The 17,291-nt window shown below is 41.0% G+C and overlaps 1 long non-coding RNA gene across 1 annotated transcript; it reads left to right on the top strand.

Moving 5' to 3' along the window:
* Positions 1 to 4,775: 4,775 nt before the first annotated feature.
* LOC126998073 (uncharacterized) lies at positions 4,776 to 10,405 on the top strand. Its single transcript, XR_007752621.1, has 2 exons — positions 4,776 to 6,857; positions 7,020 to 10,405. It is a non-coding gene; the product is annotated as an uncharacterized LOC126998073 (long non-coding RNA).
* The last annotated feature ends 6,886 nt before the right edge of the window (positions 10,406 to 17,291 follow it).

The raw sequence follows: 17,291 nt of genomic DNA, 5'->3' as shown, positions 1-17,291 counted from the left end.
GCGAAAAGGAGGTGAGAAAAAGAGGGGGGAAAGGAAGAAAACAAAGGGAAGAAAGGAAGGAAATGAGAGGAGGGAATATTGGGACAAAGTTGAGAACGATGCAAGGAGGGGAAGGAAAGGAAGAGAGAGAGAGAGGAGCTGATTACAAAACGAGAGGAAAGGAGGAGGACGGAGGAGAGGAAGGAAGGTTTTGTGGTTGAAAATAGAATCTCTGACAAAAAGAAAACAAATTGTGGTTTTTGTGTCTCCACCTTTTTTTTTATGTGGTGATGGAGGGAAAGGGAAGGAGATGAGGCGACGCTACCATCACCACCAACACCACCATTGTCACCACCACCACCACCACCACCACCTCTACCAACACTTCAATATTTCCAGAACAAACTAAGTGGTGTTGAGGTTTGTCTGTAGTGGTGGTGATATTGGTGATGATGATGGTAGTGATGGTGATGATGATAGTGATGGTGATGATGTTGATGGTGAGCTTATTCTTCTCTCCCTTACCTCCCTTTGTCCCTCCATCTTACCCTTTCTTTCCCTCTTTCCTCCTTCCGTCTCTTCCCTCCCTCCTCTCCTCTGTCCCTTTCCTCCCTCCTCTCCTTCCTCCTTTCCCTCCTTCCGTCTCTTCCTTCCCTCCTCTCCTCTGTCCCTTTCCTCCCTCCTCTCCTTTCTCCTTTCCCTCCTTCCGTCTCTTCCTTCCCTCATCTCCTCTGTCCCTTTCCTCCCTCTCCTCCTTCCTCCATTAATTAGTTTTATTCAACATCCATTCCCTCTTTTATCTCCTCCTCCTCCATCTCATCCTCCTCTTCCCATTTTTCTCCAGTATCATTACCTCCCCCGTGTCTCCTCCTCCTCCTCCACCTCCTCCTCCTTATCTCTTTCTCTCTCCCTTTTTTTTACTCTCCCTCCCTTGCACCTCCTATTTCATTCCCCCTCTTTTTTCTCTCCACTTTTTCCTCCTCTCTCTCTCCCTCTTCCTCCCACTTCCTCACTTCTTTCTCTCTCTCATCCATCCTCATCAACTATCTACCCTATTTAATTCACATCCTCCTCCTCCTCTCCCTTCTCTCCCTTCCTGCCTCCTAGTTCTACTCAGATGAAAGGGAGAGGAAGGGAGGGAGAGGGAGGGAGGGGAGAGGGGGAGGCAGGCAGCCCATCTCATTACCACCTGGCCAATTACCTGTACCTGATTCCCGTGTCCCCGGTAATTAGATTCACTCGTTTCATCCGCCAGGTAATCACTTTCGATGTGTGTTTACCTTTTTATTTCATCTCTCAACTTTTTTTTCATGATTTTTTTTAACTCGGAACACTTTTTTTTTTTTACCCCCTCGTGAGCTGAACGTTGGATAATTTTATTTCTCTATCATATTTTTTTATCACATTTCATATCGTTATTCTTATTTTCTCTCACCCCTGTATGGTATTAATTATAAGTTATTCAAGTATTTAAAGGACGATTATTTTTTATTAGGAAAAATATAGATGAAGGAGTGGAATTTGAAGGAGTGAAGGAGATGGAAAGGCCAAATAGATATAGATAGATAGATAGATAAATAGATAGATAGATAGATAGATAGATGGATAGATAGATAGATAGACAAATAAAGAGAGAATATGGAAGTAATAAGGGTATGGTGAAGATAGTCATGTTAAAGATGAAAATGAATAGGAAGAGAAGGAAGAAGAGGAACATTAGGAGGAGGAGAAAGGACGAGGAGGAGGAAGAGGAGGAGGAGGAGGACAGGAGAAGAAGTAGAAAAGGAAGGAAACAGGTTATGAAGTCGTGAGGAAGGTCACTGGAGGAGAGAGAGAGAGAGAGAGAGAGAGAGAGAGAGAGAGAGAGAGAGAGAGAGAGAGAGAGAGAGAGAGAGAGAGAGAGAGAGAGAGAGAGAGAGAGAGAGAGAGAGAGAGAGAGAGAGAGAGAGAGAGAGAATATCCGTGACCACAACAGAGAATACGATAAGCCAAAATAGATCTAAAAAAAAAAAAAGAAAAAAAAGGAAAAATGTATAACACGTGAATAAAAAAATAAAGAAAACCAACAACAAAGAAAAAGGAGAAAAGGAGACAAGGAGGGAGACACATAATTCCTCCTCCTCCTTCTCCTCCTTCCCTCCCCCCCCTCCTCCTCTTCCTCCTCCTCCTCCTCCTCCTCTCCTCTCTCTATTACCTCTTCCTTCCCTCTCCTTTCCTTCATTTCCTTTGCTTCATCACTTACCTCTCTGCCCTACTTTACCTTCCTCTGTCTCTCCCTTACCTTCCCTCCCTTCCTTCCCTCCCTTTCCTCCGTCCCTTACATCCTCTGGCTCTAGGTGGTTAAGGGAGGGTGAGAATGAGGGCGGACTTGCGGTGAGGGAGGAGGAGTAGCAGGAGGAGGAGAGAAAGAGAAGGAGAAGGAGGAGGAGGATGGCCAAATCGCTCTGTCCTCCAAAAGGTAACTGAAGAGGACATTGTTTACTCTTTAGCCGAAGGAAGAAGATTAAGGAATGGAGGAGAGAGAGAGAGAGAGAGAGAGAGAGAGAGAGAGAGAGAGAGAGAGAGAGAGAGAGAGAGAGAGAGAGAGAGAGAGAGAGAGTGAGAGAGAGAGAGAGAGAGAGAGAGAGAGAGAGAGAGAGAGAGAGAGAGAGAGAGAGAGAGAGAGAGAGAGAGAGATAGAGAGAGAGAGAGAGAGAGAGAGAGAGAGAGAGAGAGAGAGAGAGAGAGAGAGAGAGAGAGAGAGAGAGAGAGAGAGAGAGAGAGAGAGAGAGAGAGAGAGAGAGAGAGAGAGAGAGAGAGAGAGAGAGAGAGAGAGAGAGAGAGAGAGAGAGAGAGAGAGAGAGAGAGAGAGAGAGAGAGAGAGAGAGAGAGAGAGAGAGAGAGAGAGAGAGAGAGAGAGAGAGAGAGAGAGAGAGAGAGAGAGAGAGAGAGAGAGAGAGAGAGAGAGAGAGAGAGAGAGAGAGAGAGAGAGAGAGAGAGAGAGAGAGAGAGAGAGAGAGAGAGAGAGAGAGAGAGAGAGAGAGAGACTAAACACACTCGGTCAATCCCTCTCACTACCCGGCCAGCGAACCAGAGGAGGAAGGAAGAGGAGGAGGATCAGAACCCCTCTCACGCACTGTTCCTCCATGTCGCGGCCTTGAACTCTCCTCGGTGTGGACCAAACGGTGACGCGGTGCCTTTAAGCATAACAAACAGTGCCAACGGTAACAATGCCAAAAACAGAACACCCAGTAACGGCTCCTGCAACGGTACCAAAGCAGACCATAACAGGAAGAACAGATGGGATATCGTTAATAATTGTACACGCAACAGTGCCAACGGTAACAGTGCCGAATAACAGAACCCTTAATATCAGCTTCAGTACCGTTTTTAAGGCACATCGTAGCAGGAGAAACAGAAGTGATAACAGGAGTAATTGTAGATGTAAGAGTGCCAACGGTAAGAGTGCCAATGTAGGTCCCATAACAGTGCCAACGGAAAGAGTGTTAAAATCCGAGTTCCATAATAGTGCCTGTGGTCTAAAAACTAGTCCCGTAACAGAGAGAAATGGTTTTAGTGCCTATACAAGAATCCTAAAATTGTGCTTGTGGTAATGGTGCCAATGCAGGGGTTCCATAACAGTACCAACGGAGTGTTAAAATCATAGTTCCATAAGAATGTCAACGGTCTAAAAACAGCAGTCCCGTAACAGAGAGAAATGGTTTTAATACCAATACAAGAATCCTAGAATAGTACTTGTGATAATAGTGCCAATAAAGAGTCCCATAACTGGTAAACACGGTATCAAAACACATTATATCAGGATGAGTAGAGATGATAGCGACTGTTTTTATGGATGAATAGAGATGATAGCGACTGTTTTTATGGATGAATAGAGATGATAGCGACTGTTTATATGGATGAATAGAGATGATAGCGACTGTTTATATGGATGAATAGAGATGATAGCGACTGTTTATATGGATGAATAGAGATGATAGCGACTGTTTATATGGATGAATAGAGATGATAGCGACTGTTTATATGGATGAATAGAGATGATAGCGACTGTTTTTATGTATGAATAGAGATGATAGCTGTTTTATGGATGAATAGAGATGATAGCGACTGTTTATATGGATGAATAGAGATGATAGCGACTGTTTATATGGATGAATAGAGATGATAGCGACTGTTTATATGGATGAATAGAGATGATAGCGACTGTTTATATGGATGAATAGAGATGATAGCGACTGTTTATATGGATGAATAGAGATGATAGCGTTTTTATGGATGAATAGAGATGATAGCGACTTTTTTTATGTATGAATAGTGATGATAGCGACTGTTTTTATGGATGATTAGAGATGATAGCGACTGTTTTTATGGATGAATAGAGATGATAGCGACTGTTTTTATGGATGAATAGAGATGATAGCGACTGTTTATATGGATGAATAGAGATGATAGCGACTGTTTTTATGGATGAATAGAGATGATAGCGACTGTTTTTATGGATGAATAGAGATGATAGCGACTGTTTTTATGGATGAATAGAGATGATAGCGACTGTTTTTATGGATGAATAGAGATGATAGCGACTGTTTTATGGATGAATAGAGATGATAGCGACTGTTTATATGGATGAATAGAGATGATGCTAATTGTTTTTATGGATGAATAGAGATGATAGCGACTGTTTATATGGATGAATAGAGATGATAGCGACTGTTTTTATGGATGAATAGAGATGATAGCGACTGTTTATATGGATGAATAGAGATGATAGCGACTGTTTATATGGATGAATAGAGATGATAGCGACTGTTTATATGGATGAATAGAGATGATAGCGACTGTTTATATGGATGAATAGAGATGATAGCGACTGTTTTTATGGATGAATAGAGATGATAGCGACTGTTTTTATGGATGAATAGAGATGATAGCGACTGTTTTTATGGATGAATAGAGATGATAGCGACTGTTTATATGGATGAATAGAGATGATAGCGACTGTTTATATGGATGAATAGAGATGATAGCGACTGTTTTTATGGATGAATAGAGATGATAGCGACTGTTTATATGGATGAATAGAGATGATAGCGACTGTTTATATGGATGAATAGAGATGATAGCGACTGTTTATATGGATGAATAGAGATGATAGCGACTGTTTTTATGGATGAATAGAGATGATAGCGACTGTTTATATGGATGAATAGAGATGATAGCGACTGTTTTTATGGATGAATAGAGATGATAGCGACTGTTTATATGGATGAATAGAGATGATAGCGACTGTTTTTATGGATGAATAGAGATGATAGCGACTGTTTATATGGATGAATAGAGATGATAGCGACTGTTTATATGGATGAATAGAGATGATAGCGACTGTTTTTATGGATGAATAGAGATGATAGCGACTGTTTTTATGGATGAATAGAGATGATAGCGACTGTTTTTATGGATGAATAGAGATGATAGCGACTGTTTTTATGGATGAATAGAGATGATAGCGACTGTTTTTATGGATGAATAGAGATGATAGCGACTGTTTTTATGGATGAATAGAGATGATAGCGACTGTTTTTATGGATGAATAGAGATGATAGCGACTGTTTTTATGGATGAATAGAGATGATAGCGACTGTTTTTATGGATGAATAGAGATGATAGCGACTGTAATTTATAAACGTAACAAGAGTGCCAATCATAACAGTAGGAATAAGTTTAATAAGAGGCAATACAGCATACTTTTGAGTTGCCTTCATACCCGTAAATATTAAAGAAAGAAAAGGAAGGTAGAAAAGAGAGAGAAAATTAGACCTTACCTGCAGTCTCGCACAGGGCAGCCAAAGGTGTTTATGGGCTAATTAACATCACGCTCCTACCTGTGTTAGTACCGCTACCCTTCCTGGGCCTTTAACTTGTAAAAATATATTAAGTAAGAAAGTTAAAAAGAAAATCGTGTGACCGTAATTCCAGGAGTAAGATAATTAACAAAAGCTGAACATGACATTTCTTCTTTGTTAGTGTCCTTATTTTTTACCTTTAAACCTGTAAGACCATATAGTAAAATGAATGAAAAAGAAAAGAAAAAGAGAAGAAAAAGAAAGAAAGGAAAGAAAAAAGTGGAAGAAAGAAAGAAAGAAAAGTGAAGGAGAGAAAGAATGAAAGAAAGAGAAAGAGAAAAAGAAGAATAGAAAGACAGAAAGGAAAAGAAAGGAAGAAAAAAAAGAAAGAAAAGAAAAATTGAAGGAGAGAAAGAATGAAAAAAAGAGAAAGAAAGAAAGAAAAAGAGACCGGCACACAGAAAGAAAGAAAAAGAAAAATAGAAAGAAGGAAAGAGAAAAAAGCGAAAAAGAAAGAAAAAGAAAGGTAAAAAAGAAAGTAAGAAAGAATAAAAAGAAAAGTTAGATATATTATCGTATTGCGAGTATGAATAACAAAACTAACAAGACCGGGGGAAGTAACATCGCTCGCAATACTTAACAGATCATAACCTAAAATTTCTTGTGTGTGCGGCAACAAAAAAGCCGGCAATAAAAGGGTAATAAAAGGCGGGAGTACTAGAGGGTCATTGGCAGTAATTAAGGGGCAGGTGGCGTTAATGGTAGCGGTGGCGACGTGACCCACTATTAGGAACGAGAACAGGAGGGTAGTAAGATAGCGAAACACGAAGAATGTAAGTAGGTGTGTCAGTAAGGTGAGAAAAGACGGATAATGACACAACAGGCGACTCAGGAACATAAGGAAACGCGAAGAGGGAGAACAGTTGTAATATTTGTTGTAATGTTGTAATATAAAGGTAAGGAAACGCAAGGAAGGAGGACAGGAGGGCAGTAAGAGAGCGAAACACGAAGAATGTAAGTAGGTGTGTCAGTAAGGTGAGAAAAGACGGGTAATGACACAACAGGAGACTCAGGAACATAACGAAACGAGAAGAATGAGAACAGTTGTAATATTAAGCTAAGGAAACGCAAATAAGGAGAACAGGAAGACCAGTAAGATAGCGAAACACGAAGAATGTAAGTAGGTGTGTCAGTAAGGTGAGAAAAGACGGATAATGACACAACAGGAGACTCAGGAACATAACGAAACGAGAAGAATGAGAACATTTGTAATATTAAGCTAAGGAAACGCAAATAAGGAGAACAGGAAGACCAATAAGATAATGAAACACGAAGATTGAGAAAAAAATGTGTCAGTAAGGTAAAAAAAAGACGAATAATGACAGAACAGGAGACTCAAGAACATAACGAAACGAGAAGAATGAGAACAGTTGTAATATTAAGCTAAGGAAACGCAAATAAGGAGAACAGGAAGACCAATAAGATAATGAAACACGAAGATTGAGAGTAGGTGTGTCAGAAGGTAGGAAATCACGAATAATGAGAAAAAGTGAGTTAATAAAGAAAATAAAAGAAGCGGAAACAAACTTATAAGCATCGCTGATAATGATAAAGCAAGATTAGTATATGTAAATGAACGCTGCTAAATAATGCCGTTTGTAGTAATCTTCCACCAGTAACAATACGTATAAGAGCAATAGCAGTGCCAGTAACGGTTAAAGAAGTGCAGGTAACGTTGATGCAGCATAAAAGAGTACATTTGTGTCAGAGTAAAATGAAAGGAAAATAATTTAAGCGATACGTAGAAAGGAAGACTGGAGAACTTAAGATCGAGACAGCATATTCTTTCCTATTAACCAACACGAAAGTAAGAACAGTGCCAATAACATCAGTAACTTTACAATTACAAAAAAGTAGGAAAAGAAAAAGGTCTAGGTAGTAAAAAAAAAATGGTACAGGAATAGGAAGTAGAAAAAGAACACTGACTACTTAAGACCCAGAGTTCATGAAGTTTACTTTCTAACCAATAGTAAAGTAAAAAATAATGCCAATAAGATCAATAACCGTGCAAGTGCCAAGACACCTTTCCATCCGAATTGACAATCCTCTGCCTTGTCATACTATTTTATTTTTTAGGTGCTGAGTGAGGAAAGGAAAGTAAGATAAACAAACCTGGTTACATGATGAATAAGAGAGAAAAATTGTTGGAATAGAGAAAATAATGTACTCAATCGTGGGTCAACTTTACTTACTTTCTTTTTTTTCCTTGTTTTTGCCCTTGAGTTGTTTCCGTGGCTGTGAAAAAAAAAAAAAACCGGTGATGCAGTGCCGCCAAGACGGACCTCACTGCCGGGAACAGTTAGGGAGGAACGGGGGAGGGAAAGGGGGGGGGGGGTATCAGCGGTGTCACAATAGGGAACAATGGTGGACGAAACAGTTTATTCAGGTCACGCAATAAAAAATAAAAAGATGTTAATTTTTTGTGTGCTGTGTACCCGGTTTGTTTTGGAAGCGCCAGTCACCGCGTCCATTGTTGTGAGGCCGTTGAGTGAGGAAAGGAAAGTAAAATAAACATACCTGGTTACATGAATAAGAGAGAAAATTTGTTGGAATAGAGAAAATAATGTGCTCAATCGTGGGTCAACCTTACTTTCTTTTTAATTTAACTTTGATTCATCGTTGAGTGAGAAAAGGAAGGTAAAATAAGCAGGCCTGGTTACATAAATGAATAAATTGAAAGGGAGAGTTGAAATAATGTACTCAGTCGTGGGTCAACTTTATATTCTTTCTGATTTAGCTTTGATTCGTCGTTGAGTGAGAAAAGGAAAGTAGAGTAAACAAAACTAGTTACATAAATGAATAAATTAAAAAGCAGAGTTGAAATAATGTACATAATCGTGGGTTAACTTAATATTCTTTCTGATTTAGCTTTGATTCGTCGTTGAGTGAGAAAAGGAAATTAAATAAAGTAGAACATACAAACCTGATTACATGTATGAATAAAATAATAAAGAAATAGTTGAAATAATATACTCAATCGTGAATCAGCTTTATTTTCTTCGTGATTCAGCGTTAATCTTTTTTTTTTTTAGTGTTCCGTGAAGCCTATTCGTCGTTGTTAGTGTTGTTGTTTTGTGTTATTTTCTCCCTCGCTTCCGTGTTCCGCTGTGTTGCATAACGATGAGGCGGCGGAATTCCTGACGAGCCAACCTTATCGACGGCCTCCACGCGCCCGCTGCCGTTTGTCATATCTCTCCATCTTAGGTTATAACAATGACGGTGACAATAATAACAATAACAATAACAGCAATAACAATATACGTAATGGTCATGTTCCTTTTCCTTTTTCTTGTGCCATTTATTTTCTTCCTCTTCTTCTTCTTCTTCTTCTTCTTCTTATTATTATTATTATTATTATTATTATTATTATTATTATTATTATTATTATTATTATTATTATTATCAGTATTTTTATCATCATCATTATCATTATTTTTAAGTGGTATAGGTGAGGGAAATACGAGTACCACCAACAACAGGAACCCAGCAATAGTATCAACAACAAAAACAAAAGTAGTCATTACCAGAGCAGCAGAATTTGTAGCAGTGGCAGTAGTAGCAGTAGCAGCAGTGTTAGTAGCAGAAGTAGCAGCAGCAGCAGTAGGCCCGTCCAGGTAACGCCTCTTTTCTGCATATTCATGACACCCCGACCGTCCCTCCCTCAGGTGTGTTTACCCGAGTACCTCACCTGTCTGAGCCGCCCACACGCCGCCCACGACCCGCTTGTGTGTGTGTGTGTGTGTGTGTGTGTGTGTGTGTGTGTGTGTGTGTGTGTGTGTGTGAATTAGCAGAACTATAACTATAAGAAAAAAACGTATTTCCTCATAGAATATTACAGTGAAGTTATTTAAAGGGAATAAAAGAAAGGAAAAATGGAAAGTGAAAAGCAAAAACTAAAAAAAAAAAAGCAAACAAAGGTAAGGCAAAAAAATAATAAAAGAGAAGGAAGAAAATAGAAGAGAGAGGGAAAGAAAAGAGCAAGGGAGGAAGGCAGGTGAGGTAATCTGGCAGGTATGGAGGGAGGAAAGGCAAGGCAAGGCAGGATCAGAGAGAGAAGAATAGAGGGAGGGACTGGAAGCAATTCAATTATATATACTCGAGCAGATTCCGGCCAGATCGCATTCGGCCGACGTTAATAGGGAACGAGAAGGCTGCCGTGATGATATTCGTGGGATCCGAGCAGTTTTATGGCGATTTAATGCGTTTCAACCCCTTTTCACGGCTGGCTAATGGCATTCTCACATCAGGCATCAATTTTTGGGGTATCTATTAAATCTGGCGTGAGTAATTAACCTTAATTTCGAGTTTCAGGTGATGCTGATGATGGTGGTGGTGGTAGTGGTGGTTGTGGTGGTTGTGGTGGTTATGGTGGTGGTGATAGTGGTTGTGGTGGTGATGGTGGTGGTGTGTGAAGGTTATGTAAAGAAGCCCTCGGATACTGCTTGTGTGTGTGTGTGTGTTTGTGTGTGTGTGTGTGTGTGTGTGTGTGTGTGTGTGTGTGTGTGAGTGTGTACATTTTATAACTCAGCACTGACTACTTAACCTGAACCTTTATGCACACACACACACACACACACACACACACACACACACACACACACACACACACACACACACACACACACACACATACACATTCTTCCGTCAAACACACACCTGGCCGTTTCCACCTACACGTATGTACGCGCACACACGCACACACGCACACGCACATGCCAACTTCACCTACATGCCCATACCCACAAACGCGAGAGGAGGAGGAGGAGGAGGAGGAAGAAGAGGAGGAGGAGGAGGAAGATTTGTAACCAGGGCGGAGGCGAAAGAGAGGGCGTAACCGAGAGAGAGAGAGAGAGAGAGAGAGAGAGAGAGAGTGGTTGTGATGTGTGTGTGTGTGTGTGTGTGTGTGTGTGTGTGTGTGTGTGTGTGTGTGTGTGTGTGTGTGTGTGTGTGTGTGTGTGTGTGACAGGAAGTGACGTCCTTGAGTGTGTCTCGCTCTGTGATTTTTGTTTTTATTTCCTTCTTTCTTTACCCTTCTTCTTTCTCTCTTTCTTTACCTTACTTCTTCTCTCTCTCAATCTATCTCCATCTAAGTATCCCCTTTTATCTATCTGCCTTTCTTTCTCTCCTTCCTTTATTCTCTTTTCTTTTCTTTTTCTTTTCTGTGTCTCTCTCTCTCTCTCTCTCTCTCTCTCTCTCTCTCTCTCTCTCTCTCTCTCTCTCTCTCTCTCTCTCTCTCTCTCTCTCTCTCTCTCTCTCTCTCTCTCTCTCTCTCTCTCTCTCTCTCTCTCTCTCTCTCTCTCTCTCTCTCTCTCTCTCTCTCTCTCTCTCTCTCTCTCTCTCTCTCTCTCTCTCTCTCTCTCTCTCTTTTCATTTTGTCTAATTCGTTTTGTATTATTCTCTCCATTGTTCTTCCTTTTCCTCCATCTCTCTCTCTCCTTTCTCTCTCATTATTTTTTTCCTCCTTTCCTCTTTGTTCTTTCTCCTTAATTTATTTTCGCTATTTCATTTTCTCTCTCTCTCTCTCTCTCTCTCTCTCTCTCTCTCTCTCTCTCTCTCTCTCTCTCTCTCTCTCTCTCTCTCTCTCTCTCTCTCTCTCTCTCTCTCTCTCTCTCTCTATCTCTATCTCTCTCTCTCTCTCTCTCTCTGTCCTAATCCTTCCTCTATCTCTCTTCCTCTCTCTCTCTCTTTCCTCTTTCTCTGTCCTAATCCTCTCTCTCTCTCTCTCTCTCTCTCTCTCTCTCTCTCTCTCTCTCTCTCTCTCTCTCTCTCTCTCTCTCTCTCTCTCTCTCTCTCTCTCTCTCTCTCTCTCTCTCTCTCTCTCTCTCTCTCTCTCTCTCTCTCTCTCTCAAAACACCTGGTCATTTTTTACCTGAGTTTTGGTTATGAGTGTGTGTGTGTGTGTGTGTGTGTGTGTGTGTGTGTGTGTGTGTAGGTGTTTGTACACAGGGAGGAGAGGAGCAAGGATGTTTACAGGGCGTGTGTATACCTGTGTATGTGTGTGTTTGTATACGAGTCACGTGTCCCTCCTTCCCTCCACCTCTTTCTTCCTCCCCTGCTTCCTCCTCTTCGTCTTTGTTATCTCCACGTTCTTCCTTCTTATCCTTTCCTTCTTCTTCTTCCTCTTTTTCGTCTTTGCTAACTCCATCTACTTTATTATCCTTTCGTTCTTCTTTTTAACACTTCCTTCCCTCCTCCTCTTTCTATCTCCTTTATTTTCTCCTCTCTATCTTTGTTAATTCCATCATCTTCCCTTCTCATCCTATCCACCATCTTCCTAACACTTTCCTCCCTTCCCTCTCTCCCTTTCTTTCCTTCTCTTCCTCATCTTTGTTAATTTCACCTTCTTCCTTCCCATCCTTTCCTTCCTTTTCCTCTCCGCTCCTTCCCTCGTCTTTCTGCTCTTTATCCTCCACTTTTTACACTCCCTCATTACCTTCTTTCTTTCCTCCTCTTTATTTTTATTAACTCCTCCTTCTTATTTGTTTTCCTTTCCTTCCTCTTCCTCACATATCCTTTTCTCCTCTTTCATCTTCACTTCTTGCATTCCCTCCGTACCTTCCTCCTTACCTTCTTACCTGTATTCCTCCCTCACTAAGTACTTACCTTAAACGGATGGCCCAGGTGGATAAACAAGTCATATGCCCATACCTGTCTGTTCCTCACCTCACCTCACCTCACCTCTCTACCTCACCTTACCTCACCTCACCTCACCTCCGTCCCTCCTTTCCCCTCCCGTTCCCTCCTTCCCCTTGTTCTTCTCTCCCCTGTTTATTTACCTTACGTGTGTATATCGAGGTAGGCAGGAAGGAAGAAGGGAGAAGGAGGAAGAGAGGAAGGGAAGAAGGAAGGAAGGGAGAGATTAGTGGTAAAAGCGTCCGTGTGCCCCTCTTCTTATACCCTCCTCCTCCTCCTCCTCCTCCTCCTCCTCCTCCTCCTCCTCCTCCTCTCCACCTCCCATCATCATCATCATCATCCCTTCTGTATCCTTTCTTCCTTCTCAGTCGATCTTTCTCTAATCTTCATAGTATCCCTCTCTTCCTTTTCCAATAGTACCGTCTAACATTTTCCTCTCTTCTTTCTTATGCCTGTATGCTTTTATTCTATTCTTTCTCCTCTTCATTCCTTCCTACCTTCTCCTATTCTGAATTTTCGTCCTTCCTTGATTTTTTTGTCTCTTCTCCTCTTGTTCCTTATCTTCTAATTTCTTCCTCTTTTTCATTTAATACTTTCCCTTTCTTTCCTTCCTCTTCCTACCTTCTTTGTTTTTCTTTATACTTCCTTCCTCCCTTCTTCCTTCTGCTTCTTTACTCCCCCCCTTTTTTCTTCTTCCCTTCCCTTTCGCTTCCTTTCCCTTATTCCCTTTCCTCTTTCCTGGTTCACTTCCCTTCTCAGCCTCTTTTCCCTACTATCGGTTTTTCCCCATATTTCCTCCCTTCTTCCTGACTCTCCCTTCTCCCTAACTTTCCTCCTGCCTCCCCTCTTTCTCTCCCTCATTCGTCCCTCATTTCTTCTGCTTCCCTTCTCTCAGCCTCCTTTTCTACTTCCGCTCTCCCCTCCTCCCTTTTCCCTCTTGCTTCCTGCCTTTCTCTCCCTCATCTTTCTTCCTGCCTTCACACTCTCCCTCTTGTTCTTTCTCCCTGATTCCTTCCTTCTTCCCTCCTCTCAGCCTTCTTTTCTTACTTCCGCTCTCTTTCCCTCTTTCCTCACTTCTTCGTTCTTCCTTTCATCTCTCCATATCTTTCCCTTTCCTCTCTCCCTGTTTCGCCCCTCCTTTTTTTTTTCTCCTGATTTTCTTCTCCCTTTCACAACCTCCTTTCCTACTTCCGCTCTCTCTAGTCCCTCCTTTCCTTCTCCTATCTTTCCTCTTTCTCCCTAATTTGTTCCTCGTTTCTCCTACTTCACTTCCTTTCTCAGCCTCCGTTTCCTACTTCCTCTCTCTCTAGTCCCTCCTTTCCTCCTACCTTTCCTCTTTTTCCATAATTCGTTCCTCGTTTCTCCTGCTTCCCTTCTCAGCCTCCGTTTCCTACTTCCGCTCTCCCCTTACTCCCCCGCTACTTTCTCCCTCTCCCTCCATTTTCCCTCCCCAGGTAGCAGTAAACACAGGTGGGGCTCCGGTTACCTGACGGACGCAAGAACTTCTCGTTGCCAAGGGTTAGGCAGCACCTGGTTTCCTGTTTGTGCGTGTGTTTGTTTGTTCTTCCTTAATCAGCGGTGTGTGTGTGTGTGTGTGTGTGTGTGTGTGTGTGTGTGTGTGTGTGTGTGTGTGTGTGTGCGGGGATATCATGTGACTTTCGGATTGGTTAGTGTTCTGTTCTCCTCTTCTTCCTCCTCTTCCTTTTCCTTATCTCTATCATCTTACTCCTTAACCTCCTCCTTCTCTTTCATCTCCTTCTTATCTCTATTTTGGTTGATCCCTTTTATCCTTCTTAAACATTTCGTCGCCCCAACACGCATATTTTGATTTGGCTTTCGTAGGAGTTTTGGGGCCTTTTCAGGGACAGTTTTAGGGCCCTGGTGGTAGTTTGACCCTTCTTCTGTACCACGAACCTAAAGAAACACCCATTAGAACCCGATTGATCTCCTTTTTGACTTTTGGGAATAGCTTGGGGCATTTCCAGTGGTGGTTTTATGACCCTGATGGTAGTTTGACCCTTCCTCTATACCATGAACCTAAAGAAACACTCATTAGGACCCGATTGGTCTTCTTTTTACCCCTTGGAAATAGTAATTGGCATTTCCAGTGGTGGTTTTATGACCCTGATGGTAGTTTGACCCTTCTTCTTCACCATGAACCTAAAAAAACACTTATTAGAACCCGATTGATCTCCTCTTTGACGTTTGGAAATAGTTGATGTGAGGGGTGGAGGCGTCTGAGAGTACCGACCTTAGAGTACGCTTAATGGGCCTCGTTTCGCACCTTTAAAAGTCTTTCGTTATGTGTTGAGGTGTTTCTTCTTTTTTCTTTTTTTCTTTTTAAGGAAAGCGTAAACCAGCGGCCGCCTGGCGTTCAGAATGTTAAACTTAGAAGGGAGGGTGTTTTTTTTCTTCCTTTTTTCCCTCCTTCCTTCCTTCCTTCCTCTCTCCTTCCTGAGCTCGAGGAAAGGGAGAGTGAGGGGACGGAATGGGAGGTGGAGGAGGAGGAGGAGGAGGAGGAGAGAGAGAGAGAGAGAGAGAGAGAGAGAGAGAGAGAGAGAGAGAGAGAGAGAGAGAGACGGCAGGTAGGTACGTAGACAGAAGAAAAAGAAAATGAAGAGCAAAAAAGAAGAAAAATAAAAACAAACATTACAAACACATACAAAAAAAGAAAGAAAACGAACAGAAAATAAACAACGAAAAAAAAAACGAGAAAAAATAAGAGAAAGATAAAGAAAAACAAGCAAACGCTAAACAAAATAATAATAATAACAATAATAATAATAATAATAATAATAATAATAATAATAATAATAATAATAATAATAATAATAATAATAATAATAATAATAATAATAATAATAATAATAATAACTCCACACATACTCACCTTCATCATCATTCTTTCCCCTTGTGATTAGCGAGCCTCGTAATACCTGTAGGGAGGGAGTAAGGTGGGGGTGAATCATTAGAACACAGGTATTTCTTTTAACTAGTACAGCTATTATTTTTTTCCTCACCTGCCCCGTGTATTCAATTTTCTTACCTGTTACGTTTATTCCCCTTTTTCTGTCCTGTTTCTTTCTGTTTATTCCCTTCTCATACCTGTCCTTTTTACTCGTCCCGTTTATTGTTTAATTTTCGACTTTTTTTTCATTGGTGTTTTCTTATTTTCGTTTGTTTGTTTTGTTGTGTTTTAATTGTGTGGTTGTAATGTTTCTTCTTTTCTTTTCCTCTTGTCTTATTCTTCTTTTTCCTCTCTCCTTTTCTTTTTCATCCTTTCCTTTCCTGTCCCATTTAGTCCCTGTTTTTACCTGTCCCATTTAGTCCCTGTTTTTACCTAAGGGGAAGGATGAGGGAGAAAAGAATGAAAGGGGAGGAAGAGTGGATAGGAGAAGGGAGGAGGAGGAACCGGGGTGGAGGAAAGGGTGGTAAGAAGGGAGAGGAAGGAGTAGGAAGAAAGGAATAAAAGGGGAGAAAGGGTGGAATGGATGGAGGAGGAGGTGGAGGAGGAAAAAGGGGGGTGGAGGAAAGGGGTGGAGGTAAGAGGAAGGAGTAAAGTTTGTTAGAGGAAGTAGACAAGGTTGGAGGGAAGAGAAAGGGAGGTATTTCACACACACATACACACACACACACACACACACACACACACACACACACACACACACACACACACACACACACACACACACACACACACACACACACACACACATTTAAGAAGCCTTACTATAACGGTGCTCTTCTCCTCTTCCTCTTCCTCTTCCTCTTCCCCATCTTTATCATCTTATTCTTCTCTTCCTCCTTTTATTTTTCATTTTTTTTATCTCCCGTTTGATTTATTCTTTTTAACTTTTTCGTTGTTTTTCCTCTTCCTGTTATTTATCGCCTATTCTTCCTCCTCTTTCTCTTAAATTGCTTATCTTATCATATTTATCATCTTACTCCTCCTCCTCCTCCTCCTCCTCCTCCTCTTTCTTTTGTTTCTTATCTGTGGTACGATATATCCTATTTAACTTTTTCGTCCTCTTTTTTTTTTCTTCCTGTTCTTCATCATCTATTCTTCCTCCTCTTCCTCCTTTACATACCCATCTTTATTATCTTTACTCCTTGTCCTTCTCTTCCTTTTCCATCTTCGTTTTGATTTATCTTTTTAACTTTTTCGTCCCTCTTCCTCTTTCTGTTTTTTTTTCATTCCCATTTTCATCATTTTACTTCTTCTGATTCTCCTCTTCCTTCTTCTTTTTCTTCATCTTAGTTTTAATTTATCCTTTTAACGTTTTCGTCCTTCTCTGTTTTTTTTCATTCCCATTTTCATCATTTTACTTCTTCTGGTTCTTCTCTTCCTTCTTCTTTTTCCTCCATCTTCGGTTTGATTTATCCTCTTCAGCTTCTTCGTCCTCCTTCCTCTTCCTGTTCTCCCTCATCTCAAGGTTCAATTCTTGGGTCTTAAACTTCGCAAAACCTCTCGTTCTAAAGTTTTGTTTCTCCTTCAAACTTTTGTTATTCTTATTCTTTCTCCTTCTTCTGACTCCTCCTCCCTCTCCTCCTCCTTCTCCTCCTCCTCCTCCTCCTCCTTTTCTTCCTTCTCCTCTTGCTCTTCTTCCTCCTCTTCGTCCTTCTCCTTCTCCACAGGTAGATAATTAAATGTACCTGTTCGTCTGACTGTAAACAAAAAGCGAGTCTAGATTTTTTTGAGAGAATGTAAATGTAAAAAAAGAATGTAGAAAAGAATGTAAAAAAACGTAAAAAATGTAAAAAATAATATTAAAGTAG

Source organism: Eriocheir sinensis, chromosome 13, assembly GCF_024679095.1.
Source record: "Eriocheir sinensis breed Jianghai 21 chromosome 13, ASM2467909v1, whole genome shotgun sequence".
In the NCBI taxonomy this organism is placed as follows: domain Eukaryota; kingdom Metazoa; phylum Arthropoda; class Malacostraca; order Decapoda; family Varunidae; genus Eriocheir; species Eriocheir sinensis.
Note: the sequence above shows the minus strand (reverse complement) of the source record. Positions and strands in the feature narration are given on the sequence as shown.